We start from the raw sequence: 20,070 nt of genomic DNA, 5'->3' as shown, positions 1-20,070 counted from the left end.
CTGATGTACTCTCCTCTATCAAGCAGCTAGGCTAAAGAGTTGATCGCTTTGACCCAATTAGGAATTGAGATTGGTTGGAGCGAGACTGCAAATCACATTCATTTCAGTTTACCTCTGGCTTCAGAATGTCTGTGGCTGAAATCAGGTCTCCTCTTCCCGCACAGCTTTGACACCAGGCATCATGCTACTGTGAGATCTCTCTGCTTTCTAGCCGCACCCTGAACCATATAGCTTATTTGGCTTATTAGCAGACAAAAATTGGTTTTGCTTTTGCAATTCCAATCCCTCACACCAGCCTACACAGTAATGAAAAGTTTGGCTTATTTTATTCAAGCAAAATATCTTTATCTATGGCAAACTCACTCTTCTGCCCACCCATATGCTGGCTAGCTAACATCTCCCAGGTATAAAATCAGCCATCAGTCACTGCTTAGGTAGAAAGAACTGGTCTCTCTCCCTGGTATATAAACTTCTTTACATCCACAGCTCTTCAATAGCTTTTTAAAAATATATAATTTTTTATCCAGTGTTTTCTTTTTTTATATATCCAGTGTTTTCTTAGAGTTTTCTCAAAAGAGACAGTCTTTTACCATTTTCTACATCCTAATTAAAAATGAAACTCATTCATGTTCATGTAAAAGAAGTGAAGTGATCACTGTTTATATGTTGGCTCCATTAAAAAAAAAAAAAAAAACTATACAGGGGCACCTGGCAGCTCAGTCGGAAGAGAATGCGAGTCTTGATCTTGTGGTCATGTGTTTGAGTCCCGTGTTGGCTGTAGAGATTACTAATAAATAAATAAATAAATAAATAAATAAATAAATAAATAAATAAAAACTTTTTAAAAAAAGGAAAACTCTACAAATAGTAAAATAATGCAGGTTTTGTTTTGGTGCCATCAGATCCTTCAAACAGAAAATCAGTTAATTGCAGTCATGTTTCCATTTTGTTCACCCAATTCACAGACTCAGAATAAAGCTTTTGGAAGTTTTCGTGATTAATTGTGCATCATCTGAGACTATTATGGACACTGTTGTGATGTTAACATTGAAGGGAAACAGTGCTTATCTTTACAATGATAATACAAATATGTTTTCTGGTGGAGCACAGAGTCATGGTAAAAACAGCATCCTTACTAAATTATGAAACCTGTGAAGCATAAATTTACTTGGAATTGGTAATGATGCACGTATAACTCATAATTGGAACCAAATAAGGTGTGATAGTTTACCAGTCTGACCCAAAGCTGTAGTTGTCAACATTTTGTGACAAGGCTGATAAAAATGAAAAGTAGAGGCGCCTGGGTGGCTTAGTCGGTTAAGCGTCCGACTTTCGCTTAGGTCATGATCTCGCGGTTCGTGGGTTTGAGCCCCGCGTCGGGCTCTGGGCTGACTGCCAGCTCGGAGCCTGGAGCCTGTTTCAGTCTGTGACTCCCTCTCTCTCTGACCCTCCCCTGCTCACGCTGTCTCTCTCTCTCTCTCTCTCTTAGAAATAAATAAAACATTAAAAAAAAAATGAAAAAAAAAATGAAAAGTAGGGGAGCCTGGGTGGCTCAGTCAGTTGAGCGTCCGACTTCAGCTCAGGTCATGATCTCACAGTTCGTGGGTTCGAGCCCCGCATCAGGCTGTGTGCTGACAGCTCAGAGCCTGGAGCCTGCTTCAGATTTTGTGTCTCCCTCTCTTTCTGACCCTCCCCTGCTCATGCTGTCTCTCTCTCTCTTTCTCAGAAATAAAAAACATTTTAAAAATTAAAAGAAAGTAAACATACAAAGATGATGCTTCAGCCTGACTTAATGTGCTTCCTCTCTCTGAGAGAGCCTGCCATTCTCCCCAGTGTTAGAATACTTGGACCTTTGGAAGCCAATCTAAGTGCCCTACAATGATATTGACCTTTTTGTAAATGAGTCCTCTTAATTTTGGATGCATGTTGTTCAAAAATTGGAGCACTTTGATCAAATTATTCAACACATAGACTTTCAGTTGTTGAGGCTTTGAAAGAATGGCACTAATTGAAAACAAGATTGCAAGTGAAAACACACTGGAATTTATCCCTAAAAAATAAGGGAGAAATGGGACACATTAATTAATGAGAGCTCAATATTGAAATTCTGTAAGGGCACTTCAGAATATCTTGACTTGTAAAAAGAATCTTTTGACGGAGCCCCTATTTTTAATTAGAAAAAATTACACCGTGTCTTGGAAGAGCATGAGACCAAAAAGGCCCATAATTTTGCAGCATCTAAGGTTAGTGAAGCATTCAAGAGAATCATAAAGACAATTTATTTGATGAATTTAGTTTAATGAAAATATTTGTTGAAAAAAGGTACTCTGAAAGGAGGTAAAAAGGCAGTCCCTGGTAAAATTTGGGAGCTGAACGATTTTTGCATTTTAATGCCCAAAAATTAACATTGAGAGTATCCCTTATTTGTCCTCAGCTGACTAGGTATCTCAAAACACCTGCAGACAGAATATTTTCCCGATTAAAAATAGTACGGCAAACAATGAAGAGTCAATTGAATGTATCAATAATTTCAAATTTACTAACCAAAAATGTTACTTTGAAGATTATAGGGAATTTTGTGAAAAAATAATAAAATTTCTGAGATCATATTGAGAGAAAAAATATCCTTGACATCATATTAAAGACAGACATGGCTTACAATAGCCAAATTATGGAAGCAGCCCAAGTGAATGTGTATGTTTGTGTCCTAATCTCTTCTCTTTTTTTTTAATGTTTATTTATATATTTTGAGAGAGAAAGTGAGTTGGGGAGGGGCAGAGAGAGAAGGAGAAAAAATTCCAAGCAGACTCCATGCCCAGCACAGAGCCTGATGCAGGGCTAGATCCCATGAACCATGAGATCACGACCTGAGCCAAGATCAAGAGTCAGACACATGACCGACCGAGCCACCCAGGTGCCCCCTAATCTCCTCTTCTTATAAGGACACCAGTATAATTGAATTAGCTCCCACCCTAATGGCCTTATTTTAATAACCCCTTTAAAAACTCTATCTCCAAATACAGTCACATTCTGAGATCCTGAGGATTAGGGCTTCAACATATGAATTTTGGGAAGATGCAATTCAGCCTATAACAAGGTCTCTGCATCTGAGCATCCTCATAACATGGCAGCTTGTGATTCAAGATTAGAGAGACAGTAGGAGGGAGAGAGAGAAAAAAAAAAAGGATCCAAAACACCAAGGCAGAAGCTACAGTCTTTCACAGTTTAATCTCAGAAGTCACATCTCATCTTTTCTGCTAGAAGAGAATCAGTAAGTTCAGGAAAGGAGAGACTGCACAGAGGATGAATATCAGAAAGCGGCCATCTTGGGGGCTGCCCTCCACACTCTGTAACCGTTTTGCTCCAAAACAGGAGGGAGGGACCTAGACTGAGAGTGGAAATACTGGCTGCTTCTCCCTTGTCTCTAAGGAGACAGTAGTGAGGCCAGAGAACACATGAGTCTGTGTGTCAAGCTGCCCAGCATGACTAAAAGATCAAGGACCCCACAAACAGCAGGTTTATCTGTGCAGCTCTCTGGGTTCCTCAGAAGATGAGCAGATGGCTGGGTGTCTCCTTGCCAAATTCCGAGGTAGAAGCCATCCAATAGGCTGATTCATCTCAGGGTGGCAAACTTGAGGCTTTCCTCCCCCCGTTGCAGGTAATCTCGTGTGTAAAGCCATAACCAGGAGCCTAACCAAGGTCACCAGCTGTGCAAACCACACCCAGGTGTGGGGTCCCACCTGCCTGTGGGGTGTCCCCACCCATCTTCCATACTCTGGACCCCCACCCAACAGATGATTTTTATCTCTTCTCTAGATTCATTTTTCCTTCACCACCTGATTTACAATTTCAGAAAACATACTTCTCTATCATGTTAGACACGGGCACACGACAGGCTTGTCCTGAATAATGTCCACACAACACCCCACACTCACAGCAACCTGGCTGCCTACCCGGTGCAATCATTTCAAAGTCGCTGTGAAGTGACAGGGGGTAGAAAACATGGAGCCTGTGACGATTTCGGGACTGTTGCCTCCCACTCACCCCAGACGGGCAGCGCTGAGATGTATGAAATGGAAGAGAAGGTATTCTGGACAAAGGGCCCAGCAAAGCAAAACCGCTGTGGATGGAGAGCTGGGAGCCCCTGTGAGGAACCCAGCAATCCTGGGATGGGGGGCAGGAGTTGAAGGAAGCAGAGAAGGGGAGAGGGAGGTCAAGGGGGGTTTAGATGGTCAGGGAAAAGGATGCTGCGTGCGGGGCTTGTAATCTCTCCCTGGCAAGGCTACAGGCTCTGGGGACAGGACAGTGTCCTGTTCACTCTGCGTGCCCTCCTCTCCCTCCACAGGCGCACACACACACACGCGCGCGCGCGCGTGCACCCAAGCAGTCACATAGACACAACCCCTTCACGTGCATACACATTCATATATAGTCACAATCTCATGCAGAGCACACGTGTTCATGCACATGGAAACATACATGTATCACACATATACCATCACCTACACATACACACAATACACAAGTCTTACACACTTGCATACGGGGTCATACACACGCATCCACGGCCCACACTCACACATCACCACACGCACGCACAGGTACTCACACACCATACCGCACCGCACACACACACCAGAACACACACACACTCCACGCAGCCCCCGCCAGCTCCCTCCCAGGGCCTGGCATGCAGCTGGTACTTCGTCAGGGTTGGCAGCATGGATGAAACGTAAAGCGGGGGAAACTGTGTTTGGGGATGTTTTTTTCCAATTAATCTTGCCATTGTTCGACATTGTCTCCTGAGCATTTGCTGTGGGCACACAGAGCCCTAAACTCATGCCATTCAGAGTCAGAGAAAGATCATTTCTCTCTCTCACAGTTGCATCTGAACTGACCATGCTTTAGGAGATTTTTCGGGAAATATGACTGTTTCAATCGGGCCGTATCTAAGTCCTGTACTTTATTCAAGCACTTAAGTAAGGGGAGGGGGCGGAGTATAAAAGATTCTCTCCAAACAAACCACCTCCCCCATGTTTTGGGGGTCCTTTTAAGGAAGAGGGAAACTTTGGGGGAAAGTGTCCACGCCCACCACCCACCAGTCTAGGGGCTACAGGTTTCAAAGTCCCCTGAATGGAGCACTAGGGATGGAGTGAAACGGGGGGGGGGGGGGGGGATCTGGGTGGCTCAGTTGATTGAGTGTCTAACTCTTGATTTTAGTTGAGGTCATGATCTTAGGGCTGTGGGATCAAGCCCTGAGTTGGGTTCCACACTAAGTGTGGAGCCTGCTTAGGATTGTCCCTCTCTCTCTCTCTCTCTCTCTCTCTCTCTCTCTCTCTCTTTGCTCCTCTCCCCTGCTCATGCTCTCTCTCTCTCTCTTAAAAAAGAAAGAAGGAGGAAAGAAACAATCCTGTTGACACAATGAACGTAAACAATTTTAGCACTGTGCCTGGCAAAACGAAAGGGCTCGTAACTGTTATTTTTTGGTTGTTTAGTTGTAGAGAAATCGGCATGCTCGATCATTGGATGCCCCTTCCTGGAAGCCCTTGGAATCCTGCTTCTGGGACCAGGATTGCAGGCAGAAGGCTCAGTTTCAAGATCACTCCCTGATGCTCACCAAAGGAGGAGGCTTCCACATATGCCATTCTTAAAGCACCGCCTCAGGACGTGAGAAATCCCAATGAAAACTCAGCAACGCTGGACACTGGAGACACTCCCACAGTCCTGACCTTAATATCCGCCTCCCGACAACTCCCGGGTGTGCTCTCTTTTACGACAGGGTCCCGCTGAGCCTGCTGTTTCTTATTAGAGTGTTATTCTTTATTTGATTTCAAAATTATTTTTCATGTGTCACCTTTTTCCCGGGGCCATTTTCTCCTTCCAATGAAATCTTGGCACCCACAACAGCTCTCAGAACTAAATTAATTATAAGAGCATATTAATGTCATCTGTATAGCAATGAAATTAATTTATTCAATACATTCAAGAGGAAGTCATCAATTATGACCAGTGACTATAGCATTTTGTGTTACAGCATTTACAACTCTTACAAATTTTAATATTTCCTCTAGCAAGAATTGCCATAAATATCATCTGCTCTGCAGCCTTGATTTATGAATTAAGTCCACCTTTCAGATGCCACTGGTGTTCAAATACTACACATTTTATTCTTCTCAAGTGTGCCTTCTGGAGGAGGGTTTCTCCCTCTATGACATATAAGGATCCTCATTCTCTTAGGGATGATCTCTCCCCTCAGGGTGTAGAAACAGGCAGAGAGTTCAGGCTGGGACATATATGAATTTCTTGTAAGTGCTTCCAACCTTCTTAGATTAAATTTCCCAAGACACACTATAAACTCAATACAATGGAAATCAACCTGTGCCCTTATGTCAAGATCTGAATATTGCTCAGGGCCCCATGTGGTCCAGTCTCAAATTGAGTGAGGCATTCAAAGAAACAGTCTCTTCTCCATGTATGCCCTTGAAAGGCCATTGGAGAAGAGCCACTATCCATGGCAATTCTTGTGAAACTCGTCTTCTTTCTCAATTCCTCCAACTCAACCGCATGACCCACAACCAGCCAGAAATCCTCTCTCAACTGTCCCCCAAAACTCCCCAGGAGAAGATAGTTGACATACATCTGAAAAATAACTTGTATGCCAACTATATAAGAAACACTTACAGAGCAATAAGAAAAAGGCAGGCATCTCAACAGTACAAAGGGCAACATGCTAGAACAGGCAATTCACAAAGGAGGAGGCCCAAATGGGTACGAGGCATGAGAGAAGGTGCCCGGCTTTGTGATCTTCAGGGATATACAAATTAAAACCACAGTAAATCTAAAACAGAACACACCCACTAGAATGACTGCAAAGAAAAAGGCAGAAAATTCCAAGTATTGGTGAGGATACAGAACAACTGGAACTTTTGCATGGCTGAGTAGAGAGTAAAATGGTACCACATGGAATGCCTTTTGACAGCATACACTGAACTGAACAGGCTCATTCCCTATGACCCAGATATTCCACTTCTAGGTAAATACCCAAAGGAAATAGGTCCACATGTTCACCGAAAGACACATATTAGAATATTCGTAGCAGCTTTGCTCCTTAGAGCCCCAAAGAGAAAACTACAAAATGTCCATTTAACAGTAGAATGGAATAGGGTTGTGGGATAAAATACAGGACACCCAGTTCAATTTGAATTTCAGATGTACCTGGATGGTTCAGTTGGTTGAGCATTTGACTTCAGCTCAGGTTGTGATCTCACAGTCCGTGACTTCGAGTCCCGCATCTGGTTCGTTGCTATCAGCATGGAGCCTGATTTGGGTCCTCTGTCCCTCTCTCTCTCTGCCCCTCCCCCACTCACACTCTGTCTTTCTCAAAAAAATAAACGTTAAAAAAAAGAAGAGGGGGGAATGTCAGTAAGCTTAACCAACAGAGCCACCCAGGCACCCCATGTCAGTAAGCAAAGCTAGAGTTTTACGTGGGCTGGTGGGAGGGCCTTGGGTAGGAAACAGGACTCCAAATACTCAGTAGTGGTCATTTCTGTAGCACAAAAGATAAATCTTCCAAAATCCAGAGACATAACCCATGTTTCCATCCTCTTAGGATTTAAACTCAAGTTGCCTCCTAGGGACCTTCAGACTGTATCTATTTTGCGGAAGGAGGGAGGGTGGTGATCAGTCAAGCATGTTTATTAGAGTTTCTCCCCACCCCGTCCCCGCTCCCCGCACAACCACACCGCTGACCTCTAGGGGTGGGATCAGGGAACCCACGGGGACCCCCCAACACGGTCAAGAGAGACCCTGAGAAATGCAGCTGCTTGTAAGAGGTAGAGACAAAGAGGTTGAGCATGAAGCTCAAAGGGTGGAGGGAAAAGGGACACTGAGATACTAGATCCAAGGACCAGCGGGCAGCCCAGGAAAGGTGGTGAGGGCGAGGGTTAGTCTCAGCTCCAACAATTACTGACCGTGTGCCCTGAGCACATCACCCTCCACCTGAGCCCCCGCGTCTCATGAGAAGTGGGTGTAACAATGATACCTCCCTTTCTCACCGGGTTACTGCAGGAATTGGGTGAGATAATGGGTGATGGACTATACCTTCCGAAACTGACTGCAATATATTTCCCACCCTGAGTGCTGCTCCCCAATCAAGGAGTAGCTGAATTCCCTTCCCCTGAATCAGAGGAGGCAGAGGGGGGCGGAGAACTGATGACCGGCCTGTGTCCAAGAGAAGGCAGCAGAAGTGATGCCGTGTGACTTCAAGACACGGTTGTAAACATCAGGGAGCTTCCCCCTTATTAGCAGGTGGACTTGCCTTTAGAGCTCTGGGCCTCCATTAAAGTCTAGCTACGCGGAAACCGCCGTGACTTTGGGAAACTCAGGCCACATGGAAAACCCACGTGTCGCTGCTCCCACAAGCAGCTCTCCTGCTGCGGTACCAGCTGACAATCTCAGCCACCGGAAGTGAGCAAAGACACCTCCAGATTCTTCCCGTCCCCAGTTGTCAGTACCCCAAGTCATCAGCCCTGGAGTCCTCCCAGCTGAGGCTCCTGACAGCATGGAGCCAGGACGTGTCATTCTCCCTGTACCCTTTCCAAATCTCTGACTCATACCCATGAGCACGATGAAATGGTTGTGTGAAGTGATTCAATAATAAATGAAATGCAATATCTTCTATCAGTTAGCTTTTGCTGCGTAACAAACCACCCTGTAATGTGGTGGTTAAAACAACACGTGTCTATTTAGCGCATGATTTTGTGGGTCAGCTGGGCAGTTCTCGTGTTTAAGCTGATTCCACTGATCTCTCCCAGGCTCTCTCTCGTGCCTGTGGTCAGCTGGTGGGCAGCCGCTGGCTGGATGGTCCAGGTTGCCACACGTATATGTCTGGCAGTTGGCAGGCTGTCAAATGAGGAACAGATGCAATTGGGCCACGGGCCTCTGGTTTTCCAGAAGGCTGGCCCGGGCTTCTTCACAAGGGAGCAGAGTTCCAAGAGCAGCAAGAAAGGACCAGTCCCACGGGGCGTGCTTCTCAAGCCTCTACTTACACACGTTTGCTGACATCCCATCAGCCAAACAAGTCATGAGGCCATGCTCAGAGGCAGGATGAGAGGGCTCCCAAAGTAACAGGTCAAGGAGGTGTGAATGGGGGAGGGGAAGCATCCGTGGCCACTTCTGTAGTCTACCCCATTCCGGCACAGAGGAAGCCTCTAGCAGCTGTTGGCTGCCCACATGACATAAGGGCCTCAGAGGAGCAGCTGGGGAGGAGCCAAGAGAGACAGGCGGCGGTGAGTCCCCAGGAACAGAAAGTGTAACAGAAGGGGACAAAGTTTGAGAGTCAGATACCCAAGTTTAGTTCCGGCCACGAGCCCCTGTGAGTCCCCTTGCTAATCCTCAGTGTCCCGATCTTTCACGGGGTGGGACCATCCACCTCTCTGAGCTGCAGCGAGAATGGGTGAGGACAGGTGCCAGGCATGGAGGACTCTAGCCAGAGGAGCAGCGAGGTGGCTGTACACCAGCCCCAGGAGGCTGGCCGTGGCCTTTTCTGTGCCCACGGAGCGACAGTGGCCAGCAAAGACAGTTCCCCGGCTGAAGCCTTCACAGATGCTTCCTCCCAGAAGCCCCGGTTATCATACCGCAGAAGACTGGCCCAGCTGCTCCCGGAGAAGTGACTGGCGCTGTGCCCACCTGAGGGCCAGCCTGTGCAAAGTGCCGTTGCTCAGGTTCCGCACCTGGCCGGCCTGGCAGGTCCATGATGCTGGGCTTATGAACGCATTTCTCAAGGGCTCATGCTGGGTGGCGCTGGCCAGTGTGACTAGATGTCTTGCTGCAATGGGCAGAGCGGGGCGGGGGCCCAGCTGGCAGGATTGGTTGGATGCGGCGCACTTGCCACGGGCTGCAGCCTGCAGTGGGCCGGAAGTGCAAAGGCGTGCACACCACGCACACATACACACCCACCAGCCCCTTCACCAAAGGGCGAGCCGTGGGTCACTCACCTGCCAATATGCCGTCAACTCTGGGTCTGCTACCCCACCCATCGCCAGGTCTGGTTGGCGGGGGAGAGGCGGAGGCCTTCCACCCGGAAGAGCAATGCATGAAAATACACGGAGTTGCACGCGGGCCTGGGGGACCACAAAGATGCAAAGTTCTGTGAATGACATGGGAACGGGACATCCAGACCCCCTCCCCCTGAACATGGAGATTCATCTTGTGGATGGAAGGGGTCAGTGAAGTTATGTAGGCATCAGTGAGACAGCCGGGCGTGCAGATGGGTCTCAGGAGCATCGCCCTGGGGACCGTGTGGAGGAAGGACAGACCGACCCGGCTGACAAGTCCAGAGATTGGCACAGCCCAGCGGGGAGCTGGGGCGGGGGGGGGCGGGTGCGGATGGGATGGAGGACCCTTCCGGGGTGGCGTCAGCACCCTGATGCGATGTGGGTGTGGGGACGATGGAGGAGCCGGGGCAACGGCAGCTTAGTCCAGTCCAAGGGCACGGGTCTGGGGAAGGCGCCCGGCTCAGTTTGAGGCAGTTCGTGTGGTCTGAAGGGTTGTTCAGCGTCCGGGGACTCATCGTCCTTCCTTCCTTGTGCTGCGGACACTCAGGACCCTTCTTCTCCCTGCAAAGGACAGACAGGCTCCGCTTCCGACCCTACAGCTCGGGCCATGGGGCGTGGTCAGTGGGAAACGAGAAAGGAAGTCAAGAAGTCCTGGGCAGGGGGGCTAGGTGACTGCACCAGAACCCCGGCAGGGACGGGGTCAGCCTCTGCGGGCTCACTCTGCCTGCGGGAGCCCTAAGGTCCTCGTGAACCCCGTGCACAGGCCATTTCCCCCAGCCCCTAGAGGCTTCCGTCTTCCCTGGCGTCCTCTGCCCCTGGTGCCACGGGCCGTGAGATGCCATCTCTCACAGGTGACCAGGAGACCTTCGTCCACACCATGCCTCGGCCCTTCCCCCAGTGACGGGCTTGGAGCTCAGGCTGCGCACACACATCCACACCCCATCCCCGCAGATGGCGAGCACCGTGCAGGGCTGTGGCAGAGGTTATTTTGGAAACTTATTTGCAAGGTAGATTTCTTGTAAATGCTGCAAAGCCTGGCACATTCTGTGGATTTTTTTTCAAGGCAGTAAACACCCCATGGACGCTCCCTGAGGGCATGTTCGCGGCATCATTTTCTTCACCTCGTGGCTGTACGTGTTCAGACTCTGCAGTCACTGCAGCCACAAACCGTCACCAGCTCCGGGAGCCTCCACTGGGCACCCACCAGGCAGCAGGCGTGCGGGGCTCCGGCGGCCAGCACGCGGGTGACAGGCCCCCAGGCCTCGCCAAAGAGAAGGGCAGAGCCCCGGGCACCGATGCTCAGGACTCGGCCTCTGGTAATGGGAAGGGACATTCTCCTACTTGGGACCAACAAAGCCTAGCACTGGCTTCTCCGCCATCCTATGATCCCTTCTCTGGGCTTCCCGCCCTCATGGAAAGGGCCACGCCCATTCCTAGCACACAGCCTGGAAGAGGGGACAGATGCCATCTGCACTGCTCCCTCCCCTCCCCACTGCCCCTCTTCTGTCTCCTGGACCTGGGATTCCACTCTTAGGCTCCTCCCCTCCGTCCCCCACCACCCTCTGGTCTCCCATATCTACCCTCTCCTGCTCCTGGCAGCCTCTACGCGGCAACAGGAGAAGCCTGCCTGAAGCACAGTGTATCCGGCATGCTCTCCCTCAGTAACCTTCTGTGGCTCCCACTGCCTACAAAATCAAACTCACATTCTTCAGTCCTGCGGGGCCTGCCTGCACTGCCTCCCCGGGTCCTCAAACACATTGCCTAGACTTCAGCTCTCATGCTTTGCTAGTTGGGGCTCCCTCCCCAAGAGGCCTCTCTTCCCCCTTAGCAGCTCTGAAATGTCCTCTTCCTGGCTACCTCCTCCACGAGTCCTTCTCCGGTCCTGGATGAGACCGCCTCCTGCACCCCCACATCCTTCCCTGGGCTCTGAAGGTACTCACCCACTTGGGGGCACAGCCTCTCATGGTTGACATTCCCTCTGACGCTTGTGAACCCCAGAGGGAAGGGGGTCTCCGGTCTTCATCTCTGAAGCCCCCTTGATCCTTTGCGGTGACCATCAAGGATCAAGCCACAATCTCAGGGGCCTGACACAGCAACACCTGAGGCCTCTTGGCACTCAGAACACATCCATCGTCAGTGTTCCTGGCTGGGCGCCATTCCACAGGCTCATGGGGGGCCCAGGGCTCCATCCAGCCTGCGGCCCTCCCGCCCCCCACCTCCGCCCTGAGAGCCCTCTCGATAGAGATCACACATCCAGCTTTGGGGTTTGGTTCTTACTATGGTGAAAAAAAAATACACAGCATAAAATTTACCATAGTAACTGCACTTACAGACAGTAGAATTAACTACAGGCACGTGGTTGTGTAACAGACCTTAAGAACATTCTCACCTTGTACAACTGACGTTCTGGCCACTGCACGATAGCTTCCATTCCCGCCTCCCTGTACCCCCATCTCCAACCATGTCAGCTACCCCCAGGAAGGGGGGGGGGCTGTGAAATGCAGCCGCAGGGTAGGAGCCACTTCCCGGAACAGGGCTGCCCTGCAGAGGAGAGCACAGATGAGGCCTCAGTGAATGTGTGCGGAACCGCGTGCACCCAGAGGGAGGAGGAAAGAGAGGCTTCAAGGAGGGAAGGAGGAGAGGTTTATGCCGATGTTTCCTGAGCACCTGCTGCGTCCGAGGTGCCGAGCTGAACAGGGCCACACACAGTAGAGCCATGCGGTGCCACAGAGAGAGCCCTGGCTTAAAGCCACGCAGACCCGGTCCAGATTCCTGGCTCCCGGCCTTGAGCACGTTAATGAACTTGCCTGGCCTCATCATCTGAGCCCTCCATGAAATGAGACGGAGGCCACCTCCAGGATGGGGCGATCACCTGAGACACGCAGAGGGCTTGGAACACAGTAGGTCCTCAAGAGCAGGGATCATGGCTCTTCTTTACCTTCCTCAACCCTGCGACAGGGAAAGCCAATCGCAAGTTGCGCGGGGCCACACATCCAGCTGATCAGCGGCAGGAGGGGATCTGCCCGCACACCACGTCCGCATGCAGCTCCCCGGGGAACCGAGACATCCTCTGACCTCCCGGCTTGGCCTGATGACGACTGGGGAGGGGGACGATCCCTCTCGGACCTCATGACCTCCCTCCACCAACCTCTTGCCCGGAAAGCCCTGCGGTAGCTGCCAGATGCTGCCAACTCCGACCACACCCTTTGGAAGGAGCTTCTGCTGACAGTTCTCAATAAAAATACTGGAGTGCCCGGAGCCAAGGTCTGCTGACGTCTCTTCCACCAGCCCTCCCGCCTCCACTCACCCCTGCCTGGAGGGAGAGCTCCTGCCTCCTGCTGTTGACCTGTCCAAGACGACTCACTGCTGGCCCCCTCCGTGCACACTGTCTCCCAGCCTCCCCTCTGGGGACACAGCCCTCCCCGTTCTGCTCGCAGACACTTGGTCTTCCGGCTTGTGCACCCAGCAAGTGGGTGGAGGGGACTCGCCCACGCCGTCCCGGAAAGACAGCACATCAGAGCTCGTGTTGCTGAAGGCCAGCCTCACGCCTGGCGGCAGAGACACCCAGGAAGAGGGGTGCGCCCACAGGTGACAGGGAGTGGGACCCTCCGAACCGACCCAGCGTCAGCCTCAGCGGCACGATTCAGAGGCATCCCCGGGCCACCGCTCTTCTGCCGGCAGCTCCGCGAATGCCGTGATGCTGGTGTAGATGGTCACACCTCCTCCCCTCGGCCGGGCACGCAGCAGGCCTGGTGCTGCAGAGGGACGCGGAAGAGGGTGACAATGTAAAAACCACTCCCTCTTGCTCCGAAAAAGACCCGCGTTCCTTGGAACACCGCTGCCTCGCTGGCCCGAGGCAGCTGATCGCTGAGAAATACGGATTTGGGGTCCATTTCTGGCACTCCGGGACCGGCTTTCACGTTGGGGGGTTGGGAGGGCCCTGCTGGGCCTCCTTTGCTGCATCCGTGTCATCAGATCCTCCGCCAGAGCCTCGGGCAGGAGGCCAGGTGGCCGGGCACCTACGGCCCGCACAGCACGGTCGGGGCCCTGCAGCCTGTCGACCAAGGCGCTCAGCAGAATGGAGCCCTGGCCGGTGTCAGGAGGGACATGGACCTCCTTGCCCCTCGTCTGCAAGGTCCTGAGGCGGAGCAACCAGCCAATGGGGAGGGCCCCTCCCCGGCCGGCGCCCACGGCCCGGCCAGTCGCGGAATTCAGCAGGACATTTATCATCTTTGGGTTCTCAGATGCAAATCCCAGCTAACTCTGTTGGGGTTTCCAGCTGCCTTCATCCTTCTAGACGAGCCGGGTAGCTTCCAGGCTCCACAGGCCCAGATGCTCTGGCCAAGCAGCCTCCCAGACACACCCAGGACTTCAGTCCCAGAGTCAGTGACCCCGGGTTCCCTGCCCCTGATACCGCAGACCCCACAGCAGAGCTACCCCCTCCCCCCCACACACAGCCACAGCCTCACCCCGGGCCCAAGGCCATCGGCACCAGGAGAGGGATTATCAGCAGCTGTGACCACGGGGAGGAGGAGGATCAAAAGTCCACCCCCGGGGGGGGGGGGGGGGAGGTCCAGGACCTCCAGGCACAGCTCGAAGCTGGGCTCCTCCGTGTTCCCTGAGATCCTTGCCTCTTCCCTCTACCTCAGACACCCCCCCTCACCCAGTTCACACCACTCATTCCCATTCCTTTCCAGGTCTCCGCCTAGGCGTTGCTTCCTCCAGGCAGCCCTCCCTGACCACACCAGAGGTGCACAGATGTCCCTCCTCTCTCTCTCTCTCAGTTCCCTGCATTCCCCACCCTGGTGCTGCCGCTACCACTCTGGGATGGAAGGTCCTGTTGGCCTGTCTGTCTCCCTCTGCAGGGTGTGAGCTGCATGGGGCCCTGGTCAGCTTTCCACTGTCTCTGACACAGCATCTCCATGAATATCTGCTACCTGGATGAAAAACCAAAAAGAATTGAATGAATGAATGAATGAATGAATGAATGAATGACGGACTTGTCAGTCCTTCCCAAGGACCTATGTTGCCCCCAAACCACAAGTGAGCAACCCACGTGGCCTGGACGAGCTTCCCCCCTGCCCTAGGTGCCCTGGCTGTGGGAGGCCCGCCTCAGCCTGGCTTCCGGGCTTCCAGACCCGCCAGGCCAGTGCCCAACAGCCTTCACCCCAGGGGACTAAGGCCTTCCGCAACTGGCTGGCCCCAGCCGAGGCCGGCCCCTGCTCAAGCCAGGCCACCTCTGCAGCGGGAGCTGGCAGTGTGCCTGGCACCTGGAGGCCTGTCCTGCTGCTGCCCAGGGAAGAGGAGACAGCCAACCCCGTCCACACTCACTGTGCTGGCCACAGCCGGCTTCCCACCACTCTGTTCCCCTCCCCCCAAGAAGAGCCACAAGCCCCATCTTAGGACCCTCGCCCCACCATACAGCGAGTGCTGGTGGGCCCTGGGATCCCGGGCCGCCCCCGTCAGCTGCACCTCAGGCCTGCCCCTCCAGCCTGGACTCCAGGAGTCAGCTCACTCAAAGCGACGCTCCGTTTCTCAGCCTTTGGAGCTCCAAAGTCCATCCTCAGCGCCCTGGGCGTCTCACGCACTCTCCCTTCTCAGGTTTCACTTCCCATCTGTCCCCTTTGAGTGTGAAGACTTCCACGCTCTCCCCATCTGGCGCGAAGACTCCCACGCTCCCCCCATCTGGCGCGAAGACTCCCACGCTCTCCCCATCTGGCGCGAAGACTCCCACGCTCCCCCCATCTGGCGTGAAGACTCCCACGCTCCCCCTATCTGGTGTGAAGACTCCCACGCTCTCCCCATCTGGTGTGAAGACTTCCACGCTCTCCCCATCTGGTGTGAAGACTTCCACGCTCTCCCCATCTGTTGTGAAGACTTCCACGCTCTCTCCATCTGGTGTGAAGGCTTCCACCCTCTCCCCATCTGGTGTGAAGGCTTCCACCCTCTCCCCTTCCAGAGTGCACTCCCAACACTCCGCTTCATTCAAAGCCTTTACACCTCTTTGACTGTCAAATGTCTACAGATCCTTCAAGAACATGCTCCAATCTTCTCCCTCATTGAACCATTCCCGATCACTCTGACCAGAATGAGCTTCTCTTCATCTGGACTCCATTTACTTCTCCAGCCCTTCCTACAGGGGCACCACCTCTACTCTTTGCCTCCTACAGAGTAAAACAAATCATTCAAAGGAGACCCCTCTTCTCTATCAGCACCCCCCTCTCCCTCATCTGGCCGGTGGATCACATGACTCCAAGGCTTCCCTCAGGTGATCTGCCCTCTGACCTGCACCTTTCTGCCCAGGCCTAGCATCCTTGGCTCACTTCCCGCTCTTGGCACCAGATTTTCCTCTGCTCGGTGCAACAGACTGGTGACAACCCACTGGGCTGCCTTCTCCTTGGGGGGTCTTGGGTTGGACCCTGGGTCCTGCCTCCCTTACCACATCCCCACTCCCAGTGCACAGCTTGCCTTCAGACCTCCTGCCCTGTCAGGGGCCCTCGATTCTTACACATCAGGGGGAGAGTGGGCCATCCACCTGGGACAGATGCCCGCTGCTTCCTGGACAATGTTATTGACTGACAATTCCCTCTCCCACCCTCACCATGGTATCCCTGTGGATAGAAATATCTTGTTCCTCTTTATTGCCAAATGATATTCCATTGTATGAAGAGAGCACTTTTTATTTACCCATCATCAGTTGATGAGTATTGGGGTTGTTTCTACTTTCGGCTATTGGGAATAATGCCACTACGCACATCTGGGGACAAGCCGGTGTGCGGACACACACTCGCAGTTGTCCTCGATATACACCGAGCTGTGGACGGTGGGTCTTACGGCGACTCTGTGTTCAGTTGTTTGAGGAGCTGCCACGCAGAGGCCTTCTCCCCTCTCTGCTGCACTTGAACCCGAGAGGATATGCACTCAGTGCATACTGCTCATGCTAGAGCCTGAGACGCAAGCCAGCATGGGAAGAAAAACAGTAAGAGAGAGAAATCAAGTCCTCATGATGTTGACCCGACCAATCCAAGGCCATTTGAGTTACATAAGTCACTACATACCTTCTTCATTTCTTTCTTCATGGGCTCATTCACTTTATTTAAGCCAGTCTGAGCTGAGGATTTCAATACTTGAAATGAAAAGTCAACTGATCCAGCCTCCCTCTCTATGCTGATATCCAGGTCTGGACTCATTCTCACGTTGGTCTGAATCCCAACAGAGCCCACAGGGGCACCCAGTCTCTGCTGCCAGCCAAGGTTTCAATGACGTAGCGGTGGCCATGGTCACCATGCTGGCATGGGGCGGTGGGCACCCGGCTCAGGCACTTCCCTTCTCGGCACTCATAGCTGGACTGACCCCTCAGAGAATGGCAAGGCCCGTCCCCCTCCACATCACGCATCTTTTTCACTGCCAACCTCTCCTCTGTCCATACGGGGCTCACTCCCATTCATGGACACGGCCCTCTCCATGCCCAAAGTCAGTGGCCCAGGCCTGCCCACACAGCTGTCTCTGTAGAGCCCCGTGCCCCCTGGTGGGCTCCAGGACTCTGCCCAGATGGAATTCACAGGTTCCAAAACTTCTACGTCAAGTCTGCTAGAAGACGATTGGAAATCGTTCGATTTGAGACGGAAAGGTAGCCAGCACTCAGGCATTGCCTGGGCCCTGTTTTCCTGTCTTTTATATACACAGCCAGGCTGAGCGGCCAGGACAAACACAGGCAGAGCCTTGCCTAGGAGGACCTTGACCCTCACTCGCAGGGACTCTTCGGACTCAGGAGGGCGGGACTGCGCCTGCCTGGGATTCTGGCTGGAAGCACTGGGCCAGGTGTGCACTGGCAGGGCCTGGGTCGTGCCCGCGGGCATGGACGTTCAGAGCAGACCTGTGCAAACACTCTTAAGGAGGGCACAGAGACACCTCTTGTGGTGGGGGGGAGGGGTTGGGTGGCGTTTTCTCCGCAGGTCAGCGAGCCCGTGAGGAGCGAGGGGGACGGGGCAGGTGTGTTTCACCAGCTGGAAAACCCCACGCGGGGCACCCACAGCACGCTGCTAGAGTCTCATGCAGCCGAGAACTTGCCAACACACTTCACTTCATGCTCCCAGTGTGCAATCGGCACTGGTAACAGTTGCCTTGGGTTAATTAAACTTATTAATAAGATGTGACGGAAGGCGTGCCAGCTCCCTGCCAGCTTTTACAGATTTCCGGGGGAGCCGAGGGAGGGGAGCCGTGCCAGCCCACGGCACCGTTCCATACAACTAACACCCTGAGGACTCGTCACATCAGGCTCTGCTACAACGCTGGAGATTTGAGCTTGTTGAGGCCAAGGAGTGGGCCCCGCTCACCCCAGCTCCCAGTGCCTCGCTCAGCCAGGCTCACGGTCGAGCACCAAGAACCCCTCCCGCACTCTCTGGGGAGTGAGTGTAGGCTCCCTTTGCTATGCCCCGGACGTGTGGAAGGAAGGCGCATACTCACAAAAGGCTTCCTATTGGCTGCCCGGCAGTGCAGAGGTGGAGGCCAAATGATCTTTTAATTTCCCCCCAAAATATCCCTTTGGACCAAGTGAGCCCGCCTTGGATGGGGAGAAGGGACTTCCCTCCCCCACTCCCCCCCGCCATTGTCCTGTCCTCCTGACCCTTCCTCTGCCCCTCAGAATCCCACATGCTCCTCACCCCTGGCCCAAGTCAGAGTCTCAGCCCCCGGGGTGTGCCCCACCCCGTGACGGGAAGAGCAGGGAGAAAGTTGGGGTCCTGATAAATGGAGGCCAGCGTTCCATCCGGGTCCAGCCTCAGGAAGAAGCATCCACCTGGCAAACCCACCCTGTCCTGCTCGCTCGGGAAAGGTGCCGTGAGCCTGGTCCCTTTGCGCTCCCCCCCTGGGAGCCTCACCTGCCGAAGGCCAGGACTTCGCGCTCCTTGAAGCGACACACGTTTGCTGGGCATTCGTCACTGTGTTTACTCGTTTCTCCAGAACCCAGTTCCTGGCACTTCCCGTGGGCGCGGGCGGGCTGCTGCAGGTACGAGAGGAGAGCCAAATGGGCGCCTTCCTGCCTCCCAGCCCTGGCGGTCCCGCATCGGGTCCGGTGGTGCGCTGCAGACACCATGATGCGCTCCAGAGTTTGCCAGCACAAGGCTTGGGGCCAGCCTCCCAGTGACATGACAGGTCCCCGGGTCCCCTCGCCGCACACATCACCTCCGAGTGCCAGGTGGCAGCAATCTCACTGTAAACAATCTCACACCATTCGGGGGCACTTGGCACTGACACTGTACGCACTCCACATGCAACTTCGCTTTTCGCCTTGGGCCGACCCTATCTGGTGCGATGATCACCCCATTCTTCAGAGCAGAAAACTGAGGCTCCAAGACGGGAGGTAAGCTAGCCTGAGATCTGACCTCAGCTCGGGATCCAGACCCTGAGGAGCCCCCCCTGGGCCTCTGAAGCCGTCCCAGTCCTGGGTCACGGGAGCTGCATGAAGCACACAGTCCGCAAATCTCGTTTCCCATTTCCCATCATGAACCTTGGTTCCTCCCGGCCGCATGCGGGAGGATTTTCCTGGGGGCTCGGGGTTGAAGCCGGGTCGGCAGAGCCCTGTTGACGTCTTGCCCTGTCCTCAAGCAGCCTCCAAATGCAGGCGCTTTGGTGCCGTGAGCTGAGCTGCCATTTCTCCACGACTTGGCCACGTGTGCTTTCCACATCAAATTGTTCACTCTCACGACATCCGTGTTTCTCCGGGCGCGCTCGTGCAAATACCTTCCGGGGCTGACGGGCTTTCCGACATGAGCGCCCAGTGGGCTTCAGCCGCTCTCCTGAGCCTCTGGCCCCTGGAGGAGGCTGGCGCCACGGCAGCCGGCGCGGGGCAGTGGCTCGCCAGTGCGCCCCATGACTGGCGGGGTCCCCAGGCTGCTCAAAGCCTTCGTGAAGGCATCTGTGCAAATCCCACAGTGACCTTCCTGGGTGTGGCCTGAGGCCACCCCAGAGCGACCCCCGCCACCTCCCCCAGTCCAGCTCCCTGCTGAGCCGGCTG

At 53.3% G+C, this 20,070-nt stretch overlaps 2 long non-coding RNA genes across 2 annotated transcripts; both read right to left on the bottom strand.

Annotated features, from left to right (window-relative positions):
• Positions 1 to 8,724: 8,724 nt before the first annotated feature.
• LOC120235558 lies at positions 8,725 to 10,116 on the bottom strand. The gene is made up of 2 exons (XR_005529450.1): positions 9,996 to 10,116; positions 8,725 to 9,902 (listed from the first exon to the last, which is right to left on the bottom strand). It is a non-coding gene; the product is annotated as an uncharacterized LOC120235558 (long non-coding RNA).
• Positions 10,117 to 10,570: 454 nt separating this feature from the next.
• Positions 10,571 to 13,474, bottom strand: LOC120235567. The gene is made up of 4 exons (XR_005529454.1): positions 13,363 to 13,474; positions 12,723 to 13,004; positions 12,445 to 12,596; positions 10,571 to 10,616 (listed from the first exon to the last, which is right to left on the bottom strand). It is a non-coding gene; the product is annotated as an uncharacterized LOC120235567 (long non-coding RNA).
• Positions 13,475 to 20,070: the final 6,596 nt, after the last annotated feature.

The sequence above is a fragment of the Hyaena hyaena genome, unplaced genomic scaffold (assembly GCF_003009895.1).
Source record: "Hyaena hyaena isolate Hyena2069 unplaced genomic scaffold, ASM300989v1 scaffold_129, whole genome shotgun sequence".
In the NCBI taxonomy this organism is placed as follows: Eukaryota; Metazoa; Chordata; class Mammalia; order Carnivora; family Hyaenidae; genus Hyaena; species Hyaena hyaena.
Note: the sequence above shows the minus strand (reverse complement) of the source record. Positions and strands in the feature narration are given on the sequence as shown.